The following is a 20,466-nucleotide window of genomic DNA, read 5'->3' as shown; positions in this document are numbered from 1 at the left end:
GCAGATTGCTTTCTGCGATGATTATACAGACGTAGTACTTACATACTCGTAAATTTTTAAGGCGTTATAAAAATTCCATCGATTTTAGCAGCACTTAGACAGATGATTGTAAAATGAAAAAAAGATACCAAGAGCTTGCGATTTACAGTATTAAAAATTTTGTAAAAATAAAAATTTAAGTACGCGCCAGTTTCAATTTCGTGAGTTAAAAAAAAGTCAGTGGTTTTTAAATAAAATGATTTTACACAGATATAAAGAGAATGAAGATTTGAACAAAATTAAAATCATAATTCAATCTATCTTCTATCAATTGCAATTCGAGGGAACAATTTTCAGCATTTTTGTGTCAGAGAAAAGCAGTTAATTTTTAATGTAATAATTTAATATTGAAAAACGATATATCTTTATTACGAGGAATAATTTAAAATGTGCATAGCGCTTTATTCTCTTCGAAATTCCAGGCAAATTTATAAATCCGGAACATATTTTTCATCAAACTAATTTTTAGCTTGTATAATCCTCTTTTCACATATTATTTATTTAAAATTTCTCTTACTCTCTTTTTGCAATAAATCCCCGAATGTTGAAAATATCTCAAAACGCAGAAGCGCAACGTTGGTATATTTTGTGTCGTATCAATACTCTCAAGATTGAGAGTCGCGACAAATAAATGGACGCATCATTGATGTATTGTTTACATTAATGCACAAATATCTCTTGTACGCTCGATAACCTCGGAGAAATTGCTCGCAAGTTACAGTTGCGCTTGGTCTAAACACGGTACATCGCCCGTGGCGTACGAAGCGAACTTAAAAATTCTTGCAACGTTTGAGATGCAGGCGCGTAATGGACCGTAATTTCTACTTACTACAGTCGATTACCTTATTGTGCACTTGTTGCTGTGGCCGCGCTATTTGTTCCCGCTGTTAGCATACCCCCGCTAAAATAATCCCGCGATAAAACTCATCGCGATTCTTCGAGGATCGTTCGCCGCTTTTATTCGCTTCGCGCAATGTCTGCGCGCGAATACTAAATTAAACGGTACGGGCTTAATGGTCCGCGACACGTTGTAAAGCGCTTTTAATTCTTTACGCCACCGCAGGAACAGTCGGATTACCGTGGGATGCGATCTGACTAACGACGTGGTATATCCCAACGAATACGAACGTTCTAGCCGATGCTTGTTGCGGCGAATTCGGAAATTCTCGCGGGGCAAAAGACACGGCGCGGCTGATAAATGATTCGCATTAAAACCCGCAAAATTCTCAGTACGCAGGTTTTAATTTGCCGGTCGAACGGATAGCTCGCTAGGAGAGAGAGAAAAACACACATTGTATGTGTTTTCCGAGAAACAATACATTCCGACTCCGTGGATGGATCGGCGAAATGGAACCGAGTGCTCACTAGAGAAATAGCAAAAAAAGAACAAGTATCGCTCGCTGAACAGATCAAAGTGAAATATACAACTAGTTGCGCGCCAAAAAATGCAGTGTTGCGCGTGACTTTTAATTTTCCACTTCGGATAGCAATCTTCAACGATGGGATGCAAGTCGCGATCGATATAAAGACATTCTTAGCTTCCTGCGATGTATTAAAAAATACAGCAACATTTTCTTGATTAAAAACATGTCCTGATTATGTCAAACAGAGCTGACTACTTCGATACGCAGAATGCATGTTATGACACTGTCAATGTATAGCTTATGAAAAATGGAATTTGTTTGATAAAAATATGAATAAGAGCGCGATTGAATGATATTTTATATGAAAAACGTGTGATTGGTTTGAAAAAGCATAACATACATTGTACATTGAAGATTGCGAGAAAATACCATATCGATACAAGTAATTGAGGTCGAGCAATAAATCAATTGCATGGCTATATTCACGTAATTTATCGTAGACGCATATCGCATTTTGTAAAAATGGATGTATTTTAGCTTGATATGTTGATAATCGATTTCTATTTGTAACCCGTGTAACCTATAACAATTATAAAAAAAAATTATAGTATTTAAAATTATAAAATTAAATTAAATCTTCATTTATATATGTATATTTTGAAAAATTATGCATAATTATATAATTATTACAATTTATAATATATAAAAATTATATAATGTAATATTATATATTGTAATATATAAATATATTATTGCGTGTTTTTGTGTTTGATCAGTCATTCGTATAATGTTATTATTGCACAAACAAACAATAATATTTGAATCTCATCAAAATTCATTTTTCACATTTTTTCCCTCACTTAATAAAATCACCGCCGAAGAAAAACATTTCTATTATTCGCGTTTATCAATGCAGATTCGTTGCGAGTCACTTGCGAGCGAGAGAACCAGCGTACTGTGTAACGCAAAAAAAAGATTTTCTTTTCCAAATACCGTAGTTGACATTTAAAGCCTGTCAATCTCCCGCTCCTCGATTCCGATTGTTCTCGCAAGATGTAGACGTTGCAATGTCGCCCGAATAGACAACGATCGAAGGATTGCCGAGTTCTCGCGTCATGGAGCGAGAGAATGAAGGGAAGGTCGCGTTTCTTACACGATTTCTTACCGGCCCGCTTCCATTCGTCTTCTCATCTCCCACAGGGCTCGATTTTACGGCCGCTCTTTCTCCCGCGAAGCTCAACCTTTTTCGATCCTTCTCCCTTCCGATGCATGTCACCCTCGGAAAATTCTTACCGCGGAGGAAACTTTGAATCTACAATTCTTTCATTTGTTAACGTCCACCGCTGAAAGAAACAGCGCATTTGGATAATTTCTTTTTCCTCTTTAATCCGCAAAATATTAAGATCCTCTTCTCGGAATGTCATTTTCTTTCATTTTTCATCACGCAAGTTATCGTTGATCTAGATAATTATCGAGATTGTTAATTCGCGGTCAGTGATATACTTGGATGCTTCGCGACGAGAATAATTAATTTAATATAGTTAAGCAAAGTATGAAATGTTACGATGTTAAGAAAGGTCTTACGACGAAGAACAAAAATTGACGAGCTAATTGAATAAGGATGATTTTCGATTTTTATTTGAAAGACTTAATATCAAGGAGAATTGATGTGATATAATGAACAAATATATATTATCTATGATGATATTATGTGTGTGTCGATTTCCTTTATTATGTTTTATTTTTAACAAATATAGATTGCAGAGGAAGCAATCAAGAAATTGTTCTCTTTTTGTCTATATTTCTTAATACGCTGTTCAAATAAGAAGCGAAAAACATATTTAAATTAATCGCGACTTGCAGATACTGTAGCATTGCTATAAAATGATGAATCCGCTTTTACTTTTCTAATAAAGCGAATGTATACCCATGTGTATTACTGTGGAATATAATAACGAATGCTTTACACAATAAATGTGCTGCCATTTCTCTCTCTCTCTCTTATATTTTATTTGACTCATAATGATGTCGGGGTTAGAAAAAGCAATTAGAAAAATATGAACATAGTACTGGTGGCGTAATTATTATATATATTATTATGCACTCAAATGTACTCTTTTAATGAAATAACAGGTAAAGAGCGCAAGGTGAAAAAGTACATCAGATGACGTTATAAATGAACAAATTATGCCATATTGTTATTCTTTGAACAGATGTATCAAAAGCACGTAGCTTTGCATAAATTTAATATCTCTTTTTTCTATAATAATGAGAGAAAAAGAGAAAGGATGAAAAAATTTGAGCAAATTAATGAAATATATTTGTTTATCTTTTTAAAGTGAAAAATAAAACAAAGAGAGGCGTAATATTAATGTTCAATGTAAATGACATATCATATATATATGAATTAGATGAATGTATTCATCGTAATATTGAAATTTCGAAACGTCGGTCGAAGCTACGTTGTCTAATTTATCACCGATTGTTCGTACCGTGAGAGCCAATTTGTCGAGCCGTCAATTATGAAACAATTGATGAGTAATTAAGCAATTGTTCCACATAATCACTTGATAGGACATTGGCATAAATGGCACAAGAATTTATAAAAAGCCACGATACTTTTTTCCATTTATCTCTCACTAGTTCATTTATTGCATTTAATTGTCTAAACTTGATTACGGTTACAATCAAGCGTATGCTTTTCCGATGTATTTCGCTTCGGTGATTTCTTCACCAAAAAGAGAAAGCGCGTATATTGGTGAACGATTGGATAATCAACTTAGCGAATAACGAGAAATTAATTAATTTGATAAATCGCTACAAAAAATAATTGTGGTGCAAAGAATTTACTTTAAATTTGCTTATACACATAATTGAATTTATCTAATTGTCACTACAAAACAAAATTACATAAAGTATTATATTTATCATGTATGCGTATTATAGCACTGATAGAAAAGAGAATATTTGTCAATTAAAGATTTAAAATATTCTGATAACATGATATTATTTCATTGTGCATAATTATACAAAGTGAAATTTTCTATACAAGTAAATCAGAGATATGTGTTGATTAGAGAGAACTATAAGATTAGTAGCAAGTAGAGAGAGTTTCGTATCATGTTATATTTCCTGTAATAAATTTACGAAATGTTAATTTTGTTAACTTATCGTATTTCACTCATTTAGTATTAAAATTTATTAGAATATTATTTATTTCAATACAGAATAATAAAGTGAAAATTTGTAAATTTCTCAAAAAATCCTTACATTCAAGGGAATTAATAAATTTATTAGTATCTCTATTAGTAAATTTATATTATTGTATATTGTAAACAATAAAATACGGAAAATGTTTTTCAAGAAATTTTTTATTCTAATTAATTTATACTATGTAAAGTGGAAAAAGAGGAATGTATGTAGATGTTTTATCATTTTTCAAGATTAAAGTGAATAATCAATACATATCTATCTCGTTTCTTAATATTTAAAAGAATCGTAATATATATATATTGTACTTCAATTTTGCAATACATATATATATATATATATATATATATATATATATATACATATATATATATATATATATATATATATATATATATATACATATACATATATACATGTAACAAATTTTGAGCACATTTCATACAAATTTCTTACGAACATGTTACACATCTTTGTTATGCGCATATATCTTTCTTAATTTGCATATCTTGACCTTTCTTTCTACAAGTTACTTTTCCTTGTCAGCTTGATTAAGCCCCGTCCAAGTAGCTAGTAACTTTAGCAAGGTAATAGTGCTGCCGGGTGCAGGTAACGAGTTATCCTGCCCGTCTGGTATTGAAGGAAATAAAATTCTTCCATTTTCCGCGTTTCTCCATTCATGAGTTTATGCTAAGATCGTCAAGATGGACTTTTGCGAAACGAATACTCGGAAGTGATTCTTGAAATCATAAAAAGAAGTTTCCATCACAGATTGATAAAAGACTTATTATATGTTAAGATAGCGTAGAAAAATATACTCGAAACAAAAGAGATTTACTTTAACCGTTACAAATCTGTTATTGAAGTATAAGTATTATGCAAATTATTGACAGATAAATCATTTCTGTATCGAATTTATGATATTATCAAATAAGCTTGCCAATAAAAGTTTCAATGTGTATGTGTATTTAAATATGTGTATTTAAATATTTTAAGATAAAGTTATAAAAAAGGAGCACGGATTTTTCCTCTTCCGAAAACATTGCGTATCGATGTATTATCCAAATGTCGGTAGTAAAAAGTTTAAACGACAAGGGCGCTTTACGGTCCATTGTTGGGGAATTGCAAAAGAACATACAAAATTGTTTTAAAATCCGGGCACAAGAAAAGTATGCAAATCGGTCCCCGGCTTACGTACCCTCCGAGGGGCATTGAAACATTTTAAGAGCGGATTTCCTATCTTGATAAAATATGCCGGGTCGAGAACGATATATCTATTTGCAAATACATATTTAATCGAGAATATATTCTCTATAAAATAATACTTATGAATATATTCTATTTAAAATTGTATACTAAGATTGTTATTGATTAAACGTAAGGTTGCACCTGATTAAATGTAATGTGTTTACATCTCGCCACGTGATAGGGTAATTCTATCGTAAATATGAAACATGACGTATGTCATATTATGCTAAACAGATGAAATTTACATACCGCATATGTGTTATTAAACTAAATAGGATAAATTTTACAAAGCAACATGTTATTTTGTTACGAATTATGATTCGCGTACGAAACCGCATTGTAACTCCCAACGTTATTTTAAACGTCAGGTGCAATAATTCTAAAACTCGACGTTACTGCAATTAAATGTTCCTCTCACGTTCAATCACCATCAAAGCTTTTCTAAAACCTCTCTCTTTCTCTCTCTTTTTCCCGATACTATAAATATTTGGTTAAGCGCCAATGTCGGCTATTTAATTAACTAAGCGACCTATCAATTGCCATTTCTTCTTTTCTCGCACGTTCTTTCGTAATTATAATTAATTCAATTGATAGATTCAAAATATTCATCACAAGACGCATTCAACAGTACGAAATTGATCCTACTAGGACTCATTTTATCGAGTTCGCGCTAATAATCCACTGGTATCATGTAACAATGTCATAAATTAATCCCACAATCATTACAGTTACCTTCGAATGGTCCACGGCTACGGGGATATGATCAAATTGGCATAGCGTGACGCACGCACCCCATGTGAGTATCCCTAATTAAATAAACAACGTGTCTCTCGAAAATTAGAAACAATGAGCGCGCTCGAAATTACGCTATTTTCTCGCAAACATGTATCAATATTATTGATATACAAACTATTATAAAACAGAGTGTAATAAAAAATAATATTTTAGATTTTAATCAGAGATTTTAGTCAAAAATTGTCCTGCGAAAATTGTATCAATGATTTCGAAAATTAACGTCGTAGAAGCAATGGTGAAACTTGTAAAATAATCGATTGTATAAAAATCGCAATTCTAGTAATACTCTATTATTGCTACTCATATATAGGGAATATAAAACTGTGAATATGAAGAAGATTTCGCTACGCAATTTGCAAAACGTTTCGCTGTAAAATACTCGTTCATGTAAAAAATATTCAAATCGAAAGCTATTGTTTATGAAAGTATCATTAGCATATATGTACGGATTGCGCGAGAAACGAAAAAAACGAATACGTTTTGAATATATCGCGAGTTGCGATAACGTCACCGATTAAGAATCACGCAATAAACGTACCCGACGATGTGCTCGACATATTTTCGACGGAAACCATATCGTTTGGTGATCAAATATTTGCACAGCGCGAAACATCGATTGCGCGTGCATTTATAACATGTATGGTGCAGCACATAATATTGCCGATACGGATCGAACAATAATATCTTTATGATGAAAAAAGCAATTGATTCTTCTTTTTCACGTATGTCACACATATATATATTTATATATATTGTAGCCATAAATATATATTTCGATTTAAACACACCCGCTTTTTGATACCATTATTTTGATAGCTTTATTTTCATCTCAACGTATGAACAGCATTTAGTCAATTTTAGACAAAAATGTGACAGTTTAAAAAAAAAAAACTTTTATATAACTGGGGAATATTTTTAGAAAGATATTTTAAACATGTATGTATGTATGCATGCATAAAAGTACGCATCATAATTTTTTGTTCGTCTTGTCTTTCTCGCCTGAAACTCTTAATGAGTAAGAAAGATGAGTTTACTCCACAAGAGTCAATAAACAATTTAATGATGTTCGTGCGACGTGACCCCTCTACACTCGAAATTCCCCATCAGAGAGAGGGTTAAGCCGAGAAACGATGCGATGCATCTCTCGACCGTTATTTGCCCGACATGAAAAAGAAGAGAAAACACTCATGAAAAAGTTTCACGGGCTAAAGGCAAACATAAGCCGCAACTACGTAGCCGGCAAACAATTCCGAGGGAACTGCCGCTGGTGGGCCGTTTGCATTACTGCTCAATCCCTTTGAATCCGCAGGGTAAGAAGTTCAGCGATATCTCGAAACTCGAGGGAAATATGCTTATAGCGGGGAAACGGTGATCGAGCGACGATGCTAAAGCGAAATAGAGCCCCTCCTACGCGTTTCGTCGCGATACTCGTTGTATCCCGTTGGCGTTTCATCTTTGCCGAAGATCAAGTCGTTCAAACTTCTTATACGTCTCGTGATCGGACGATCGTAAATGTCGAAGCTCCTAATCAATTTGGTCCATACGAGGCTAAAGCTCTCTTATCCCGCGTTGTCCCACGTCTTCTCTCTCAAAGACGCGTGTGCGCTTTCAACTACTAAGTCAAGTCCAACTTTTCTACGGCTTTCGTTAAATTGCTTATCGACTCAACATCTTTTCTGTGGTATGGCGGATGGTCGAAACAGACTCGATAAATTCGACTCGATGGCACATCTCAACGTCAAGCGAAATATTCGAAATATCGAGTGTGTGGAACGTATTCATGATAATTCGCGATATACAGGGTGTTCGGAAATTCAACCGACAAATTTTAAGAGATTGTCGGGGCACCATAAGAATCATTTTTTGCAAATGAACCTGGGGTCGGAAACGTGTCATTACATCGCTGCGGCATACGGAGTGTTCGAAAGAGTCGGGACCTCGAAATATCACAAAAAATAGAAGTTTTACAAAAAATTGTTTCAAACAAAAGTTGTAGGGTGTAAAAAGTTCTATTTACTGGCGCCATGTGTTTGATCTTGGATGGCGTCGCCAAGGTCACGACAAGGTCACCTTGAATTTTTGAAATGGAACCCTCCACTTTTTATTGCATATTCTTGTAGCCCTTCTTCAGACCTTTTCGAAACACTATAATTAAGTTAGTTTTCATTAAGTACTTTCCGAGTTATAAGGCTTGAAATCATTTCTTAATTTTATATAAACCGTAAAATATCTTGTAAAATATTCATTTTTCGATTATCTTACCTTAATACTTTTATGTACAAAATAATGAGAGGAATCAATTGGTGTAAAGAAAACACATAGTTGTTTCGAAGAAAAAATATGTAATTGTTAATTGCAAATTACATATTTTAAAAGTATTAATATTATAAATATTATTACTTATTATTAATATTATAAAAGTATTAAGATAAAGTAATCGAAAAATGAATATTTTACAAGATATTTTACGGTTTGTGTAAAATTAAGAAATGATTTCAAGTCTCATAACTCGGAAAGTACTTAATGAAAACTAACTTAATTATAGTGTTTTGAAAAGATCTGAAGAAGGGTTACAAGAATATGCAATAAAAAGTGGAGGGTTCCACTTTAAAAATTCAAGGTGGCCTTGTCGTTACCTTGGCGACGCCATTCAAGGTCAAACACATGGCGCCAGTAAATAGACCTTTTTATATCCTACAAATTTTGTTTGAAACAATTTTTTGTAAAACTTCTATTTTTTGTGATATTTCGAGGTCCCGACTCTTTCAAACACTCCGTATGCCGTAGCGATGTAATGACACGTTTCCGACCCCAGGTTTATTTGCAAAAAATGATTCTTATGGTGCCCCCGACAATCTCTGAAAATTTGTCGATTGAATTTCCGAACACCCTGTATATGCCTTAATCCTTTAGATATATTTTTTACGTTGTTTATTGAAAATGTGCAATTTGATTATAGCTAAATTCATCAAAAAAATTAAAGAATGTTCTGCGAAAACGTCAAAGCTTTTTCCGAAAACTTTGTAAAGAAAGAACAGTATTAGATCCGCGATTAAGTATGCAAAACGGAATTTTTGTCAAAAATCACGTGGGGGATAATGCGAAAGATTTCTAAAAATTAAATCTGAAAAAAAAATTTATTTTCGCGAGCAAAAAAGCAAATGTTTACTTCGACTTTCGCGATTGATAAGGCGCGAAATCACAATCACGCGGAGAAAAGAAGATGAGAGGAGGATATATGCGGATAAGACAACGGGGAACAGAGCAGCAACGATCGACGCTTGACCAACCTGGCCGGTCGCCAATTCCATCGCGCATTAGCATGGAAATGTTCCATGATTTGTGATCGCAGTATCCTCGATCGCGTATATTTTTCGATGCACGCGCAAGAGAAACGCCCGCGGATTCTAATGCTCCTGTGTTCGCGCTTCCTATGGACAACAATAACCAAGTTACACTAGCGTACGAGAACGGCGGATGAGCGATGCCCGGTGTCGAGCTGCAAACCCGACAAACACATCAAGAGTTGTGGGGATTAACCGAGAAAATTTATGAGCTCTTTTCCGTGCGAAACGTATATCGACTTGCGAAATATCGAGAGCCGGAGAGAGTTAGCTCTGTGGCTGAAAAAAATCACTACTACTCTCAATACGCTCTCTTGGGAGAGAGTCGAGTGAATGTACGTTATCTTGGATAAAAATGTTTCTCTGACGATTTGCGCAAGCTTTGTATCTCTTCACGATGGACATAATATAAAGAGGATCATTACCATAATGGAAAAACGTTTCGCAGAAACGTTTTCTGGAGGCAACTTTTGCCAGAAATATTTTTGGTACAACGATAAATTAGGATTAAATACCATAAAAACTATGATAGTTTTATTGACGATAAAAATTGCCAAAAATAGAAAGTGTAGTATTACAATAAAATTTATGGTTATTATATACGATTGAAATAAAGAATAACTGTTATTAATGAAAAAGAATCTTTGAATTCTTTCTTTAAAAATTCTAGCAGAAAAAATCGGCAGGTTGTTTAAAGTACATGCAATATGAGATTTTTAGAGCGTGATTAAATGTTAAATTCAAAACTGAAGATTTCTAAATTAAAAGGAGATTTTTATAGCTTGACCGAAGGTTTAAAAAATAACGGCAAACGTTTACTGTAAAATTAACGCGTTTCTAAAGCCTGAGTTTTAATTAAGAAATGTAATGATGATACATCTCAAATATACATATGGCTTCAAGATAATGTTTTATACATTCTGTCGAAATAAGAAAATTAATAGCCAATATTTCTTTACGTGACGAGCATAATTTACATGTGCATCTCTTCTCGGGATGTAACTGCATACTGCATCTTACAAATAAGGAACGCACGCGCGAATGCGCGGCGCAAACGTAAAAGAGGAACGAGAGAGAGAAAAGAGAAAGGTCGCGAGGGGATAGTCGCGATGGTAAAAGAGAAAAAAAAAGAAAACTCGCGTCTCGTCGCAAAGGAGTCGAGCGAAAGCGATCGGTATGAATCCTGTATCGTCGAGCGTTCTACTACGAAGTCTCGTCATGTTCGGCACGGAGCGTGGAAGATGCTGGGGAAGGGGAAGGGTGGCATACCAACGAGCTCCCGCAGTATCTCGTACCATGGACCACACCGGCGTTCCCCATCCTTCTCATCCGCCGTCGTCTCCTTCAGGAAGGATACGACGAAGGATTCGCGAAGGAGAGCGCCCGGGTCCGTTGCTGGTCCGCGCTCTCTCGCGCGCTGGCGCTTAATATTAAAACCCTTTATATGTCCGCGAACGTTCCGTGCTCCACCGACGACATAGATTTACATAATAAAAGAACGCTGCGCAGAAAGAGAGAGAAAAGGAGAGAGAGAGCGAGAGAACGCCACAAAAGGACCCAGCAAATCCTACCTGAGAGCTGCCCAGTGCTTCTAAGTATAAAGTTTGCGCAGTGCAAAGCTGGCCGACTTTTACCATCGGGACCAATCGTACCGAGTTTGTCGCTGACGTTATTGTTGTGGTACTAACAATAAGTCGTGACATCCGGTTCTGGTAACATATATAATGGCACGTCGTCGAAGTGTTCGTTTATGCTGTTATATTTTCTAAGAAGCTTCTTTTCAATGTCAAACATTTCAAAAATCTAAACTCTTGGCAAAAATTAAAAACTAAACTTGAAATATCTCGTTAAAGTTTGAAGCTCTTGGGAAGTAAAACTAAAATTTGTTTTAAAAAGACTGCGTAAGAAAACTACGTATATAATTAAAAGTAAAAGGAATAATATGAAAAATATATATAAATATATATAAATACGCGTCTAATTAAATTCCCGTTTTTTAAATGAAAAATAAAATTCTCCTTTTTTTAATTTTTGAATGAAAAATAAAATTCTTCAATAAATATTTTTGTATAAAATACAAAAGGCGATCAGAAATGTTTATTAAGCATACATTTAGGCATATTTGAGATTATCGTTATTAAATGTTTTATTCGTGCCCTTTAAACAAGTACAATATTTAAAAAGAATTTCTAAAAAATTTTCTTTAAACTTCTATCTATATAATATGATAAATAAAAAAATCCAATTTTTTTAAATCTAAAATAACGTATATATTTTAAATTTTATATTTTAAAATTCTTTTAAATATATTTGTATTATATTAATATTGTTATATATAAAGAAACGTGTAAAAAATTTTTAATACTTTAATATTTAGAAGATTTACTAAAATTATTTAGATTATTTAAATAAAAAATTGAATTTTTAATAGAATTAATAAATAAGTAATAAATTAGATTTTTTAATAGAAGTAATAAGTAATAAATTAAATTTATAAAATGTGTGTGTGTGCTCACCTCATAGTTGCTCTGTCATCGCTCGCTGCTTTTCTGCATCTCATCCTCCTTCCTTGTCCATTATTGTTCTTTCCACTTACACTCGCGAAAATTTAACAATCGAACTAATCACAATATAATGGTCGCGCGATACTTTGTACGGCACTCCCGACATTAATTATGTACGACTCGCGATTCACATTATTTGCCACTGTGACACTGTTGATCTGTTGAGAATAAATAGTAATAATTATTAAAATTCTCATTTTAGGACTTTATTATTTTATATTATAATATAAATATTAATAAAAATAAGTATATTAGTTGAATTAAAAAAAAAAATATTCGCGAATTGCAATCAGAAATGTAATTTATCGAATTTATTGTTCGCACGATAGATTTCCATTGACTGAATTTCATAGAATACAACAAATTATAATAATGTATTCGTGATACGAGATATATTAGAATTCAAGCATTAAAAAAATAATTATATCTCTGAAACAATAACGATAATTTTTAATTCCTATCCTTATGATTTTCGTTTCTTTCTCGAAATGTATAAATTGTGTGAAATATCTGCTTTGATAGTTAACTTTGATCGCCTCGGTACGAATCATCAATATTTAACAATACGCAATAAAAAATGAAAGTCAATATTTAACTAATTAATTCAATAATTAATTAATCGTAGATGTAATGAACTCTAATTAAAATTAGAAAATATTATCGCGATATCGTAATACTCTTATTGCGATTGTATTATAAATAATACGACGACCGGAGCGATTCTCAATGCTATCTATTCGAGTCTCGCCGAGCGAATGACGGCAAGGCCACGGAATGTAAACAACAGGCGTACGCCGTATATATCGAATATATTCTAATAATTCCTTATCTTTACGAAATATTTAACGCGATATAAAATAAATGAATGTGAAATACTTTGTTTCTGGAAAATTATAAATTAATTATTAACAAAGATATATACTACTGTCTTTCGTGACTTTGAATTATTCGGTTTTTCGATGTTATATTTGTTGATAAATAATTATTTATTATTAACGTCCATGTTTTAGATTGATTGTATTTTGCGTATCATTATAATATAAATATGAAAACAATATATCACAAATGAATTTAAAGAAAAATACTCCAACAAAAATATAACTTGCCGATTGTTCGCATGGTTATTTCTAATATTTAATATTATTTTCGTTTCGACTTTTTCTCGAAATGTATGAGTCGCGCTGTAGAGAATCGTCAACTACAATGTAGTTAATTAATCGTGCGATCGGATAAATTTTAATTGTTGGAAAATAATATCGCGATATAATTTTAATTATTGCGATTATGAGAAATAATACAATAATATATGGAGCGGCTCTCAATGCTACCTACTTACTCGAGTCTCACTGAACAAATGACAAGGTGACTTCGTCGAGGCTACATAACAACGCTCTATACGCCGCAAAAACAAACACATACTCTGTGATACTTATAATTCGCTACAAAATATTTAACGCGATATAAAATAAATAAATGCGAAGTACATTATATTTCTTGAATTACAAATTGCTTATTAGCGATTTAAGATATTAAATCAAAGATTGATATATTATGGATTTGCTTTATTTCACTCGATTTTGCTTCTTGTATTACATCATGCTCGCAATTCGAAAAAAAACGAGCACATTGTGCTTAAATAAAACAGAACGAAACGTGACATAAAATGTAATTGAATCCGATATTTAAAGAAATAATTATCGCCTATAAATATTAATAAATATATAATAAAATAGTAATTTATGATTTTTCCAATATATTTATCGTTATAATTATCCAATTTTAAATTAATATATCTCGCGAAATGCTAAATGAATCAACCACAACTCCTGGGAATTGTTAATTGTAAAGATCGTCAAAAATTTTGATTTCTAATAAATAAAATAATTCATTCATAAATGAATAAAACCGCGACGATCGTTATTCATCGAGACACATATTTCGTGCGATATATTTATGTGAAATACAAATAGAGAATAAAAACTTTAAAATAACTTGCATTATTATGATATTTATGTAAAAATGATTTTCCCCTTTAAATATTCCTTTAAAAATGTTTGGAAATTTAAATATTTAATTTCTTTCACTTTGCGCTTTAAATTTTTCAGTAAAATTTGCTAATCACTTTTGAATTATGGACGCGTAATAATATTAATATAATACAAATTATAGAGTAATTAAAGTAACAAAAATGTGTAATATATCAATTAATTATTAATAATTAATTTGAAGTTAGAAGAACAGTCTGTATAGATTTATTTTGCAATACATTGTGACAAACACACATAGAATTAATTGTCACAAAGTGTTTGACACTCTTGCTCCATATAATATGCATATTGCGATATACATAATATTATTTAATTTAATCATTTAAGAGTAATTAACACCCGCAATACTTGATTCGTAAGCGTATAAAAGTTGCAATTATTTGTCAAAGTAGATATTTTTCAATTTATATTTAATAAATATCTAGTATATAATATTAACTATATAATTAAGATTTCTCGATATATTTTCGATTTTATTTTATGTTTTCATATATGGTCATTAATTGTAAATTCGTGTTTTAAAACTTCTCCAAAATCTTAATAAAATTTTGAAATTATACAACATGTTATGAAACGGTAAATTATGTTATATAGGAGGAAATCAATAATGTGTTCAAGTGGTCTGCCATTATGCGCGTACATTGCAATAATAACACATGCATGGTACTTACACATTTGGGATTCGTGTCATACCCCCTAACAAGAGAGAAATGTATAATACAATGGAATTCTCGCAGCAAAACAGAAAACGCAGATTGATGAGGACTACATTCGCTTTATATTTTCTATCTATAGATTTCTATAGATCTATAGATTTTCTATCTATAGTCGTTTCCGTGCTGAATATTGGAAAATTAACTGATCCGTTTCATTTAATTTGTTAGGAGCGAAATATGTACGTCAGATTTGCGACGAAATATCAGAAAACGAAAGTGCGAGTTGCATACAAATTCGCGAATACACAAGATTGAAAAAATTATTGAATGAAAAGGCTATAGGATGTTGCGGACAATTATATTTCCTAAATGCAATATTTTCTTTTCACATGATGAAAATATCATCGCCTCGCTTATAATTTACTATCATTTTTGCTTATTAGCAATTTGTTTTTAGCTCTATATAAAAGAGCAAATTCCAAAACTTCCACCATAGATGTTAAAAATTCAATCTAACCCAATTTTCTCAATTGAAAAAATTATTTCAATAAAACACGTATTGTTGAGAAAAAAACCATCTATTCTGTTGAACGTGTTACAAATTTTATTATAATCGCATATTTTAAAAAAGCAAATTCAAGACATGTGTAAATGCAGCTTTTTTTGATATATTTTCGATCGTTAATGCGCTTTCGCGTTGAACGTCGAAAAAGACAATCTAAACCGTTTCATTTAATTCGTCCCGAGTCGAATCGGCGCGAAGAGTGCGACAGGTGCGTCCGTGATGAAATTTCGAGCGACGAAAGCCCGCTTCCCTCCGTGCACAAGCCACGGCAGCTGCTGGAATATAAATTCCGTGCGATCGCTCGCGCGCGTCGCGTCGTATGTGCGCTAAGCGCGAAAAGTCCGACGTCCTGCCGCCGTTATGTCCGATCGCGCCAGGACAACGGGCTTCAGTGACTTAAGGGATTACACGACACATGCGGGATTACGGGACACATGCAAATAATTCAAAGAGCTGGATAATAAATTCCAACGAGGCTTGTCGCGCGACAAAGCGCCGCGCAAAAGAAATGTGATACGCAGGATATCCGAGGATACATCACGTACTTGTGTTCCTCTGTGACTCCTTGATAGATTTGCAGATTTTGTCTTTCTCTTAACGACATCTAATTAGATGTTATTTTTTGATGTCTCAAAATCTTTAACGTAATACATTCCTATAGATATTTTAGCTAAAATGCAAATTAAAATCCTGCTACGTCAATACTCGCTTCAAATTATTAGATATGGAATTATTGTTATTATTTTGTAAATCTGTATCTCTGCATTTTAGTTATTTAATCTTTGATATTTTTTATACTTTTAAAAAATTCTCGACAGAATTAATCCATTATCCATTTATATAAAAAGCGGTGTTAATCTGTTAGAGAAATTCTTGAAAGTTAAAATAAAATTAAAGAAATGAAATATATTAGTGTATAATATATATATATATATATATATATATATATATATATATGTATATATATGAGAGAGAGAGAGAGAGAGAGAGAGAGAGAGAGAGAAAGAGAGAAAATAATTTCACAGAATACGCGTGTTGCAAACGCGGTCTACTACGACAAGCAAAAATTGCGTTATCTGTCTGTTTCTTTCTTTCCAGGGATGATATTTGATTTACCGTTCAAAACTCTGTACGTTGTAAATTGCAAGCTTTGAGAATTTATTGTATTAATGCTTGTTACAGAGATTCGTTGCGCGCGTGCGTGCAACCCTCGTGCTTTCACAGGGATATTAACGTATCCCGTTCTCCTGGGAAATTTTTTCAAAGTACCATATACATTCGCGCTCGTACCCCGTTTGCCGCTCGCGAACCATTGAGGGTTGTTATGTTTGTTATTAACTTCCAATGCCGGCCTTTGAGAGACACCGTCGATGTACCGTGTTTCAATTACGACGGGAAAGGTTCGACCGTGCATTCTAGGCAAATTGTATTATGCGTATTTAGGAGTTTCGCCATCAGATACCTAATGTTTATTAAATGCATTTTCGTGGTGTATATATGCGCTTCGCGACTTTAGTCGATGATAATTTGAGTGCAAAACGCAACAACGTAATACGTTTAATGTAATTCGTACGTAACGATTTCGCAATTGCACTTTTAAAATTAAAATTATGCAATGCTTTTGAAAAGAAATAAAATTTTGTATTAAGTTTAAGCCAGCTATATATTCTTTTACATTCCTTTATTATATTCTTTTTTTCTTTAATATATAAACAGACTTTATGGAGAGAAGAAGAGAGATATTTCTAAATTATAATATAAGTTTACTCCTTCTTAATTTGATTAAAAATTTATTTTCCGGTAAAATCATGTTACACAATTTTTAATATTTCATGTGGCATTTCTTTTTTAAGTTTATATATTATTCACAATATATTTTACAAGAAAAAATTCTACGATCACAAGCTTAAAGAAAATGATCTTTATATTCGTTGATTTGATTAAATAATTTATTTTCTTGGGAAACAGTGTTACGCTATTACGTACTATTACGGAGTTTACGTATATTTTCTCCTCGAAAACTGCTTCTTCCCCGTTACTTCTCATAGACCGTCGTTGTCGAAGCTATACTTAAACTACCGAGCAACTGCTCCCAGCACTTATAATTACTTTACGCCAATTAATATCTCCTCGAATTAGTTCCACAACTTGCAAACATTTTGTATATACCACCGCGCTTTCTCTATCGTCCCATTCTCTCATTTATTCTACAACAACCGTCTACCGTTCCACATTCCGCTCCTTTTACCGAAAACGTTCACACATTCGCTCCAATTTAGCAAAACGATTAGCAGAAGACGGTTGAAAACCCAGACAATAAATGCAGGAGTTTATTCCAAAGAGTAATACTAACGACTCGATAAATACAGACAATTGTACGTTTCTTACGCAGAATATTGTTATCAGATTGACAAACAATGATACAAACAATGATTACGTTATAGGAATAATTATTAATAATTATTCAGCGCGTGTTATTATTCCGGTCAATATAAAGTCGAATGCAATCCGCATTAATTATGTTACATTCTTTGGATAATATTAATATTATGTCAATAATTATTCAAACGTGATGTCATTATTGATTAAAGCTATTTGGAAATAAACGAAATAGAGATACGAATACATACATATCACATAATAAAGATAAATTAAATCTAAAGTTAAAGCATAGATTGCATACGATTATCCAATCATTATAATTGCACGAATTTCATGCTGATTATCTATTTATTTAAACATTATTCGATTCTTAACGAGTATGCTCCGATTTATGCAATCTTGGGTTCAAATAAATTGTCATTTTCGAAACAAATAGATGATATATTGCATGCGCATTTAATATAAATGGCCTTCCATAATAGATTACCAAGTAAATTCCGAAATAAATATATATCTGTAAATCAATATAAATAAAAGCATTATATTATTAAAAATAAAATTTGTAAAAATAAATTAAGAATTTATAAATTGACGTTCGCGATATATTTCAGAGAATCGAAATTTCTACAAGACTCGTGCGTATAACACAGTAAAAAATAAAATGTTAATCATAACATTTTTCACATGTCCCAGAAAGTCCATTCTAAATTTTAAGTTAAAATAACTCATTTGTCGTATGTTACTTATTGACAAATTAAAAATGTTAAATAATTGACACAATACTTTACATTTATTTTTGTTATTGTGACTTTAAGTGTAAAAACATACAAATTAATGAAAAAATAGTTACAATAGTTATAATTTGTAAGAAATGTTGAGGACATTAACATATAGTAGTAATTATTTTAACTTAAATTATTTGTAATAGAAACATTTGATTTTAGTAAACTTGATTATATTTGTATGTCAAAGTTCAAGATTATTTAAAGATTTACTTTAACTTTTCTTAGAATGCTAAACTGATTTTGAGACATGTTGATTGTTTAAAATGATTATGTTAAAAATACTCAAAATAATATTCCATTTCTAAGAGACATATACAAAGTGTTAAGTTATAAAGTTGACATAAATGTAACACAACGTTATAAACATAATAACATATATGTTGTATGTTAATTTTATAATAAAGTACTAATCAAAACGTGATAACACAAAAAAAAATTTAACATATGGACGCACAATTTTTTACTGTGTATTAATATATCCTGTGTATTAATTATTCCGTTAAAAAGAGGCCGTAACATTGCGTACAGTTTCTAACATTAATCAACTGCGCCGTTATTATCTTGGTAATCGAAATTAGCATAGTAAAAAAAGACGCGCGCGTCGAGTGTGTAATAACGCGCGCCTCTTCTTAATTTTAAATCGCTTTGATGTACGCGCAGCAGCTACTCCGACTTTCTCGCTGCGTTAATATCCAATTATCGCTGCTCGCAAGCTCGCAAGCTGGTCAAACTTACCGGGGAAGACACTTTGCAGAAACTTGGTCCATATACGAGAGGGCCGCGAGTGCGTGAGAGTTTCCGGTGTAGTGGTACAGAGCACCGGCCGCAACCTCGGTCCGCGGCGTCTAATGCCAAGAAGGTTGCCACGTAGACTTCGTTAATTCAGAATTAATACCTCGGTCGATGCGCCGATGCTCCCCGAGTATGAATCTGTAAAGGAGAATGCGGGGTCAATAAGATCCGCGAGATCGTTAAAAGCTGCTTTCATTACTGGATTGCCATTGCAATAGCGAGCGCGGAAACATAGATTTTAATTTATGCGTTTTAATATTCGGACTGACCGCGCTTACGGGAGAGCGATATTTCGCGGGGAATGGCAAATGTTAAATCGTAAAAGATAGTACACCGTGTAACTTCTGTGTAATTTCCCCTCGCATAGGGTGTGCAAGTTGGCGTGCGAAATTTGAGGTTATTGAATATTTATTCTCGTTTACCTAGAATCGTAACTCGGATGCGACGAGACGCACGATTGTCGAGAGTTCGTATCATAATTCATACCGTAATTATAATCGTAACGATCGCGATATTAATTGCACAGAGAGGAATATCGTTTCTTTCGTTCAATCGCGATATTAAAATTGTATCACAAACGTTTTACAAACGAACCGCGCACGATACTTAATGAAAAAATCACTGATTTGACGTCAAGTCGAAGAGGCTATTGCGATCCGATTCCGCGATTCTTT

At 32.7% G+C, this 20,466-nt stretch overlaps 1 long non-coding RNA gene across 2 annotated transcripts; it reads right to left on the bottom strand.

Moving 5' to 3' along the window:
- Nucleotides 1–5,051: 5,051 nt before the first annotated feature.
- Nucleotides 5,052–20,433, bottom strand: LOC145970344 (uncharacterized). Of its 2 annotated transcripts, none has more exons than XR_014438404.1 (4): nucleotides 20,215–20,433; nucleotides 19,736–19,930; nucleotides 12,517–12,722; nucleotides 5,052–5,352 (listed from the first exon to the last, which is right to left on the bottom strand). It is a non-coding gene; the product is annotated as an uncharacterized LOC145970344 (long non-coding RNA). The 2 variants fall into 2 exon arrangements; XR_014438405.1 differs by having other exon boundaries at nucleotides 20,127–20,216.
- Between the last annotated feature and the right edge of the window lie 33 nt (nucleotides 20,434–20,466).

This window comes from Camponotus vicinus, unplaced genomic scaffold (genome assembly GCF_025532165.1).
Source record: "Camponotus vicinus isolate PSW18456_S1 unplaced genomic scaffold, iyCamVici1.0 SCAF_1, whole genome shotgun sequence".
Lineage (NCBI taxonomy): Eukaryota > Metazoa > Arthropoda > Insecta > Hymenoptera > Formicidae > Camponotus > Camponotus vicinus.
The sequence above is the reverse complement of the archived record's forward strand: the minus strand, read 5'-3'. Positions and strand labels throughout refer to the sequence as shown.